A 9,707-nucleotide genomic window follows, 5' to 3' on the forward strand; every position below is an offset into this window, starting at 1 on the left:
TAGTTTATCCATTCATCTGTTGATGGGCACTTAGGTTGTTTCCATCTTTTTGCTATTGTGAATAATGCTGCAATGAACATGGGTGTGCATATGTCTATTCATCTGTTGGCTCTTATTTCTCTAGGATATATTCCTAGGAGTGGGATAGCTGGATCGCATGGTATTTCTATTTCTAGCTTTTTAAGGAAGTGCCATACCGTTTTCCAAAATGGTTGTACCATTTTGTATTCCCACTAGCAGTGCATAAGAGTTCCAATCTCCTTCTAGCCTCTCCAACATTTGTTATTTTGTTTTGTTTTCTTTTTTTATTTGTGCTAGTAATGTCAGGGTGAGATGGTATCTCATTGTAGTTTTGATTTGTATTTCTCTAATGGCTAGTGTTCGTGGGCATTTCCTCATATGTCTCTTAGCCTCCTAAATGTCTTCTTTGGTAAAGTGTCTGTTCATATCCTTAGCCCATTTTTTAACTGGATTTTTGTTGTAGAAGTGTTGGATTTTCCTACAGATTTTAGAGATTAGATCTTTGTCGGATTTGCCATAGCCAAAAATTTTTTCCCAGTCTATAGGTTCTCTTTCGACTCTTTTGATAAGCATTAACTGTTTAATTTTTAGAAGATCCCAGTTATCTAGCTCATCTTCTGGTCTTTGTGTATTTTTAGTTATGGTTTGTATCCTATTTATTCCATGTATTAGGGCCTCTAGCGTTTACCCTATTTTTTTCTTCTATGTTAAAATAGACAGTTGTTATTAGCTGCCATCAAGTTGGCCCCTGACTCATGATGACCTCATGCACAATGGAACAAAACACTGCCCAGTCCTGTGCCATCCCCATGATCAGCTGCAGATTAGGCCATTGTGATCCACAGGGTTTTCATTGGCTGATTTTCAGAAGTAGATCACCTGGCCTTTCTTCCTTGTCAGTTTTAGTCTGGAAGCTTTCCTGAAACCTATTTGGCACCATAGCAACATGCAGCCTTCACTTGCAAATGAATGGTGGCTGCATATGAGGTGTATTAGCTGATAATCGATCCCATGTCTCCCACACAGAAGGTGAGAATTCTACCATTGAACCACTACACCAAACCAAACCAAACTCGTTGCCATCGAGTCGATTCCAACTCATAGCAACCCTATAGGACAGAGTAGAACTGCTCCATAGGGTTTCCAAGAAGCAGCTGGTGGATGTGAACTGCTAACCTTTTGGTTAACAGCCATAGCTCTTAACCACTGCACCACCAGGGCACCACTGAACCACTAATGCCCCCTAAATAGACAACAGTGTGTATTAAATCATTATCATATTTAGATTCTAAATGGATATACTTAAAAAATGATTTAACCATTTTAAAATGTCAATATTTACAGTACACCAGAAATTGTGTTCTTGCTACTCTTAATATTTATGATGGAATATTTACGTATAGTTAGCTGCCCTCTAGTTGACTCTAAATCATAGTGACCCCATGAACAACAGAATGAAATGCCATCCGGTCCTGCCTGATGCTCACAGTCACCAACATGTTCAAATCCATTGTTGTGGCCACTGCGCCAATCTATATCACCAAGGGTCTCCCTTTCACCCGTTGGCCCTCTCCTTCACCGAACGTGATGTCCTCCTCCATCAATTAATCCCTCTTGATGGTGTGTCCAAAGCAAGCGAGTCAATGTTCTGTTGTGATCCGTAAGGTTCTCATTGTCTAATTTTTGGAAGTAGGTCACCAGGCCATTCTTCCTAGGCTGTCTTGGTCTAGAAGCTCTACTGAAACCTGTCCACCGTCCTGCTAGTATCTGAAATACTGATGGCTTAGCTTCCAGCATCACAGCAACACGCAAGTCACCATGGCATGATAAACTGACAGACAGGTGATGGATTTGAGGTATAGTTCTCCCAAAATCTTTCCAGGATAAAGGAGCCAATATTTGGAGCTTTCTGCTTTTTCTCTCCTGGCCTGCTGTTTCTGGAATTAGAAGGTATGCTTCCATGGGCCCAGTTTCAGATTTGCCCTTTGATCTAGTCTCCCCGTAGAAACTGAGTTTCTGAATAACTAAGATCTCCAAATCACTGATTTGTGGATATGATGAATTTTCCGAACAAATGTAATAGTAACTATTTGCTTTACCTTAAGACTTAAGGTTCTTTCAAATAACAATCTCCTCTAGTGCTTTTGAAATGTAATTCTATGATTATAAAATCCACCATTGCATTCCATTTGCAGCCTTTTTACTTTTTAAGTCTCAAACACAAATATGTTGCTTTGATTCTGTAGCAGATTTTCAGGAACAATCCCTTTTTTGAGGGCCTTCACAAATACGTTATCGGGTTCGCCATGTACAAAAAAGAAAACAGAAAAGAAGAAAGAATAAAAAAAGAGGAAAAAATGAAATGGTATGGTAAGATCAGAGAAGGAGGTGGGCAACTTAAAACGGCAAGACCTTTTCAAGTGTGGGATGGCTAAATTTTATCACTAACTCACAATCGGATTAAAACATGAATTATTTTTCATTTGAGAACAAAGATACCTGTTGTTTAATATTGCTCTTGTCCTAACAGCAATACCAGCCTGATTTCTTATACAGTTTTCTTTCAGAGACAAGAAATGCCTATAAGACAAAGAAAAAGTATCTCGAAGTCTGATGATCTTTCTAAGTCCCCTGGCCTCTCCATGGACCTTAGTTTTTTTGTTTGTAAACTAAGGTTAGCCTAATCCAGTGATCTGACAACAGGCAGGAAAGGAGACAGAGGGGGGCAGATGAGAAGGGCCATGATGCAAGGGATGGATTTTTCAACAGGACGCCCACACTCAGCACAACCTTCCAGATTGTGACTCAGACTCCATCGCTAGCCCGCACCCTACCAACACTGAGCGCTCTTGTTTTGAGAATTTATCTTCTCTCCTTCAAAGTGGACGAAAGGCCAAGAAACGTATGTACAATTTTTAAGGTCCCTTCCAGCAATGAGATTCCATGGTTCTTCAGCTATGACTAGAAAGCTTATTGCTATTCCCTTATTTCCCTTCTCTCCTATCCTTTGTTTCCAGCAAGCACAGCTATTTACTCCTTCCTGCCTAGAAGAGGCCGAGGTGTGTGTACGCCTGAGGGTGAGATAAGAGTTGGAGGCAGGGACGTGTTTCCAGCAGCTCAGGAGCCTAAGCGCTGCATTAGCCTGTACCTCCCTCCTTTCCCAACTTCACAACTCTCTCAGCTTAAAAAATTATGAGAAATTTAAAAAGATCTTCTCTTCTCTTATCTTGAAACCTATTAAAGGATTTATTAAAAAAAAAAGATCTACAAAAGATAAGGTTGCCAGATAAGGTACTTTTCCTGAATCAAAGAAGCTCCCAGCAAAATGGGGCCTGACTTGGTGCTCAGCTGTCAGAGTGCAATTTAATTTAGCGGTAACAATAGACAAAGTATGTCAGACTAAGTGCTTGATCAAGAATCTGAAATTTTTTCAATAAAACGGCCTTGATGTCAGTTATATTCATAGTAGCAATCAAAAGCAGACCACCCCAGGTATGCAAAGACTATCCTGCAGACTCTAAGGAAAAAAAAAAAGTGTTATCCCTCCAGCTTGCCTTCCCTCGTTCTTGTTTTCCAGGCAGAATGATGGGCTTATGGAGATGTCTGTCCCTAGACCCAGTGACTTTTCGTCATGGCTCCGTCGCCAACAGTCACTAACGGATTCCCCAGTTAGAAAATCTCCTCTATCCCTCTGGATTACACTTGATCTCTTCTTAGCTAATTAATTACATCTCAGGAACCAAGAAGTAATTACATTAAGAGCTTGGAGGCGTGCCTTCAGGAATGTCACGATGGCTGTTTGTTTGCTTTAAAGAAAACTAGCACTCTGGACTTGGTTCAGACTAGCGATTCGTGCATTTGGTTGGATACAATGCAATGGTTGTATGCACGGTTATTAGACTAAGAAATCAGGCAAAGGACATAAAGGAATGTGGTGTGCGCTCTCTCTCTCTCTCCTTTCTATCCTACTTTGGTGCAGTGACCTTAGGCCTCCAGCTTTGAGTTAGGAGTGCAGTGACTATCAGCAAAGGTGAGTCAAGTGGGATGAAGAAGCAGAAACAGAAGACAGAACTTTCCAAGAGCTAACTCTGGTCAAAGCACAAATGAACAACACAGACCTTCACAGGGAGATACCTGGGGTTTTTTGTTTGTTTTTCTTTTTTTAAACAAAAACCTGTCAGTCTAATAAATATTGAAGATGATTTGCTAAGCTGTTGAGAACCAACTATTCTGAGATATCACCTGCGCTTGCGTACTGCTGTAGATCTCTGTGAACATCTGTGCCGTGTGTACAGGCCTCTTTCAAACAGAAGGAAGCAGGTCCAAAGAGGATGTGCTCTCATAAAAGCTGTAAACGCATTTAAGAAATTCTCTGAAAGCTCGTAAGTCACCTGATTTCCTACGCAAGGCCTCTCACCATATGAACCAAGACTTCAGTGAGGAGCACGTGGGTGGAACAAAGCCAGAGGGAGGAGAAGGCCAGGAAAAGGGAAGGGCAGGTGGTGAGTGATTAATGGAAACTGGGTGATTAATGGAACACAGACTTAAAAAAAGAGAGAGAGTTTATCCCTAGGGTGGAAAACGAGAAATAACAAAAGTAAGAGCCAAATTGCCAAAACAGTCAAATGAGAGACCGAGACAAAGGAACAGAGCAGGACAAAGAAATGCAAATTTCAGCAGAAGCACTACTGAAAAGACATAGGGGATCTGAGAATTTACCATTCAGGAGCTATTTGTTTAAACAAAAATAAATTTATATTGCTTGGTTTCTTAAAGGAGCCCTGGTGGCGCAGGGGTTAAGAGCTCGGTTGCTAACCAAAAGGTCAGCAGTTTGAATCCACCTTGGAAACCCTATGCGGCAGTTCTACTCTGTCCTCTAGGGTCACTAAGAGTCCGAATCAATTCAAAGGTAACGGGGAGCTTTCCTAAAAGTTACTGATAATGGGTCCTCTATGGATAACAGCCTGCAGCTATCCAGGTATTTTGAAGCCAGACTTTGTGTCTATACAGCATTTCCTTCTCTGGAAAATCTGATTTACAGCAACAAAACACAGAAGAACTCTCAGTCCACCAAGCTAACACTAATGAAATGAGCGCCTGGCTTTTCACGGGCAGAGTAAACTTACCTCCCAGGGGAATGCTCTATGTCTGAATTATCTACATGTGTGCGCACACTAAAGGCAAATTCATGCAGGACGCACACGCACTTTATAAACACGATCTGTTCTAAAAGTCTGTACGTTGATGGCAACAAACACAGAAACAAACCACAGATGGACACAGATGCCGAGGTTCTTCCACAAAAGCTGACGTGTATACACACAAGGGCAAAATATCACAAAAACAACGCATTTGCAATACTTGTAATGAGAATAGGAGCAATAACATAGGAGGCAATGACTATGTGGGTGTGCTTTAATTACTTTGAAGTTAGTGCTCAAAGGAAAAGAAATGTAATTAGAAGATGAGCTGGTAGAAACATCGTGGAGATTTTTAAGGAAATTCCTGGGCATATTCAAGAATGGCGGAGGCTGGTGACCCAGTTTTGAAAAAATTAGGCCTTATTTACCATGATAATTTTGCTTTTTCCTTTTCTATGAATTAGATCTTATCACTGGTACAACTCGGACCTCTGTCAGCCATGATTAGGTTCATACCTGGGCTCACTTCAGACTCCCTGAGCCAGGGTCCGTGACTGATTCATTATTGTCCCTTTGATGTCTAATATGCTCCACAAATGTCCAGGAAGTGAATGAATCAGTGAACGAATAAATGATTTGCTAAAATACCATTGTGAAGAATTTGGTAACTGAGGAGGGGAGGCATTATTTTACATATTACATAGTATAAAATAAAGACATTTATTCACACTGTTGATCAGACTCACAAGAAACAATCAAAAGAAACACTAGCCTCCTGCAGAAGTTATTAAATATTGGGGAAGACGGTAACAAAGCAAATTTTTAAATTTGGGTAGCTCTACCAAAAAGGGAAAAAGAAGGAATGGGAGGAGGCAGTGGCAACAGCTCTACTAGAAGTCAACAATAAGCCTTAAGCTCAATAATAAAACAATAATAAAAATAACAGCAATCATCTACTCAACACTTCCTACGTGCTGTAGGAGTCCTGGTGGCGCAGTGGTCGACAGCTACGGCTGCTAAGCAAAAGGCAGCAGTTCGAATCCACCAGCCACTCCTCGGAAACCCTGTGGGGAAGTTTTACTCTGTCCTACAGGGTCACTATGAGTCAGAATCGACTCAACGGCAACGGGTTTGATTTTGGTTTTACTGGGTGCCAGGCAATATACATGCATCATCTGATTTAATCTTCATAACAATTCTTTTAGCTCAGTACTTTTATCATCCTCGTTTTAAAGACAGTAAAACTGAGGCTGAAAAAGGGTAAGAAAATTTCCCAGTCGCCCAGCAAGTATAAGTGATGGATCCAGGACTTAAACCCAGATCTGTCTGATGCCAGACGAGGCAATAAATACACCACTGAGACACATGTGACTAATCATGGAAAAAGAAAGGGAACTTTTTTTTCAAGTTGAGAAAAGAGGAGAATTCTAGAGCCTTTAACTTACTTGTGGCCAAATGGCAAACCAACATAACACTAAGGAATAGAAACACCATGTACTTTCCCATTTACATTAGTTTAAGGAGAAGTAAAAAGTCTAAATTTTAGTTTCCCTAAATAGTTAGTTAATTCTGCTTTCCCTCAGTTTAGCCACAGAGGAGATTTGACTGTGAAATAAACTTCTCCTAAATCTCAAGAGATTTTTGGCCAGTCAGCTGTGCAAAGGGAACAGTCTGTGAAGTCCATCAACATAAGATAGCATTCCAGCAATGAAAGTTCAGAGCAAAGATTTTTAAAGCTATTGAGAGGAAGTATAGTAGAACCTTTCTAATAGTCTTCCCTTTGCTCTCAAGCCAAAAATGGCAAAAACTAAAAATAAATTATAAATCACAGCATGTCTAATTTAATCACTCATCTATAAGCTGAGCCCCGGTGGTGCTGTGGTTAAAGAGCTTGGCTGCTAACCCAAAAATCGAAGATTCGAACCCACCAGCCCTTCGGTGAGAGAAAAACGAGGCAGTCGGCTTCCTTGAAGATTTACAGCCTTGGGCACCCTATGGGGCAGATCTACTCTGTCCTACAGGGTGGCTGAGGGTCGGAATCGTCTCGACAGTGACGGGTTTGTTTTTTGGTTTTATCTAAAAGTTTGGGGCTTCTTTTTTTGAGGGGGGAGGTCCTTTTGTGTTTCTCTCACACATGGGACAAATACACTTTCTCATTTAAACCTCTGTTATGACTATTTCCATTCTCCGCCAGTCCTCAATCTTTTTCAATTTGTCTATCTTCAGTAAAACTCTAACAGTTCTGCTCCATCGCACAGCTGATAAACCTTAAAGATAATAAACTGGACAGAGCAGCACTGAGATTCTAAATTAGGTAAAGCAGCAGTCATCCTCACAGTAATGTAATAAATAAAGCATGAACAATTAAATTACAATTTCTGATTTGAAGCTCAGTTTTCCTGTTTTTATACAGTAGAAGAATTAGGCTGGACTGGCCTTCCTTACAATGAGGGTATGTGTGTGCCTATTTTTCAATCGATATTAATATCTGAAACATTGGTTACAATGCACCAGTATCTACCTCATAATTAACTAACTGTATGTATTGTCCATGTATTATATGCAACATATTATAAAATATATTGGAGATAAAATCAAACAGTTGAGATTGACTATAAAGAACTCTTTTTTATTAGTTGGATTTTAAACTATCTGGCAAGTCCCCAGTATAAAATGGTGCAATCATGTTATTTTCTTTCTTAGTCCTTTTGTGTAAGGCACCATTCTATGGTGGGAGGGAGGTGAGAATAAGCAAGCCAGTAATACATTTTGAAAATAAGACCAATCAGTAGGTATATTTTGAGACTCTTTAACATACTGACGGGTAAGTATATCTCCTGTATTATGATATGTGGACCAGAAACTGCTGTTTAGCAGCCTCTAATGAGATTCCAGAATTTAGTGACTGTCGGTTCTTTGCCACTTATATTCCGTGTGGTGTGCCGTTAGGCAGCACATTAAGCTCTCTTTATACCTTGGCGTTCTAAGGCGAAAGGAGATTCTTTTCTGTACAGCTTTAAACATTACCCAGGAGCCCCCGCCCATCAATCTTTTTCACATTCTACTCAGAACTCTCTGAGAAAAGCTGTCATTTCTTGTTCTAGTCAAGTCAGACTACCTAGTCTCCAGGCACCAAAGTGAAAGGAGTGTCTAAGGTAACATCTCGTTTAGTCCTGTGATTTTCACCTTGGACAGGATTATAAAAGCCAATCATCAACCAGGAAAATAGTGGGAAAATATGACATATTTTATAAACTGAAGTTTCTGATGCAAACAGAACAAAGGAGACAGTACTTCACGTGAGGGTTGTATTCTTGTCATTTGCAAGCATCTTTGCAGAGTGTTCGACACCGAGCAAGTCTTTATAAATCTGTTGCTGAGGGGGAGAAAGAAGGGAGAAGGCTAAACTCCAAAAGGCTAACTTTAGAAAAAAATTACAATGCCAAGCATTTTTATAGGAAATTCAACCCTGTTCTCCCTAAAAGAAAATCTAATGAAACAGCAGGGAGGCAAGCTCTAAATAACAACGTTCTTCTGCTCAACACTAGAAAACTGAGATGTTTAAGTCTTCAAAGAGACTCAGCTAAGACTTCTCTTAAGCTTTCAATTCTCTGGTGAGTTTTATTTTTGGAGGTAAAAGCTTCTGTTTGGCTTTTCTGTTTCTTTTTAAGAAAAAAACTCTATATAATTATAGGTTTACGATTACACTGATGAGCAAAGTATGGATAAAGTAAGAATAACAGATCATCAGGAAGCTAGTCATCACTAAATATATAAAGCTTAAATATTCTAGTAATGTCAACTGAATATATACAGACTGTAATAAAACAGTAATTTAAATCAAGCTATCAAAATATTTCAAAGGAGAATACATGTTATGATTTTTAAAATTTGTCTTTAAAATGAAATATGATCATTGCTATTAACAATATGCTATAAAATAAAATATACCGGATACTGCTTCTGTTAGTAACTGCTATAGTTTGTTGGGAAACCATCTTTACAGAGTCACTCTGATTCATGTACACGAGACAGCTTTTCTTCTTTTAGTCCTAACTGAACCATATGCCATTGTTTTTGAGACAGTGTTTTAAAAGCTGTAAAGATTATGTTTTAAACATCACCTTGTCGTTATCTATCAGTTGTCAGTACGAAATACCCCTTCCTGTCCTTCTCTTCGAGCTCCATCTCCCAGGTGGACGTTATTTTTCAATCTTTATGTTGCTTGGCTATCTTAAACAGTCAAATGAACAACATATTCAAATGCAAAATCTGAATTTCAGGGTAGTATGACCTGTTAGACATCTGAAGATCAAGACAGGGATAAGGGTTTATTAGGCCAAACCACACAAGACTTCTATATCACAGACTGCAGGACAGAGCTGATTAAATGATTTCGATGGTCCCATAACTGGATGTAAAAGGGAAAGCGTGGCAATAGACAAGTGGTATCTTGGGTGAAGGGTGAGACAGTACACAATACAGGGGAAACTAACACAACTTGGACAAGGAAAGGTCATGGAAGCCCCATAGACACATCCAAAC

The sequence above is a fragment of the Trichechus manatus genome, unplaced genomic scaffold (assembly GCF_000243295.1).
Source record: "Trichechus manatus latirostris isolate Lorelei unplaced genomic scaffold, TriManLat1.0 scaffold00001, whole genome shotgun sequence".
Classification (NCBI taxonomy): Eukaryota; Metazoa; Chordata; class Mammalia; order Sirenia; family Trichechidae; genus Trichechus; species Trichechus manatus.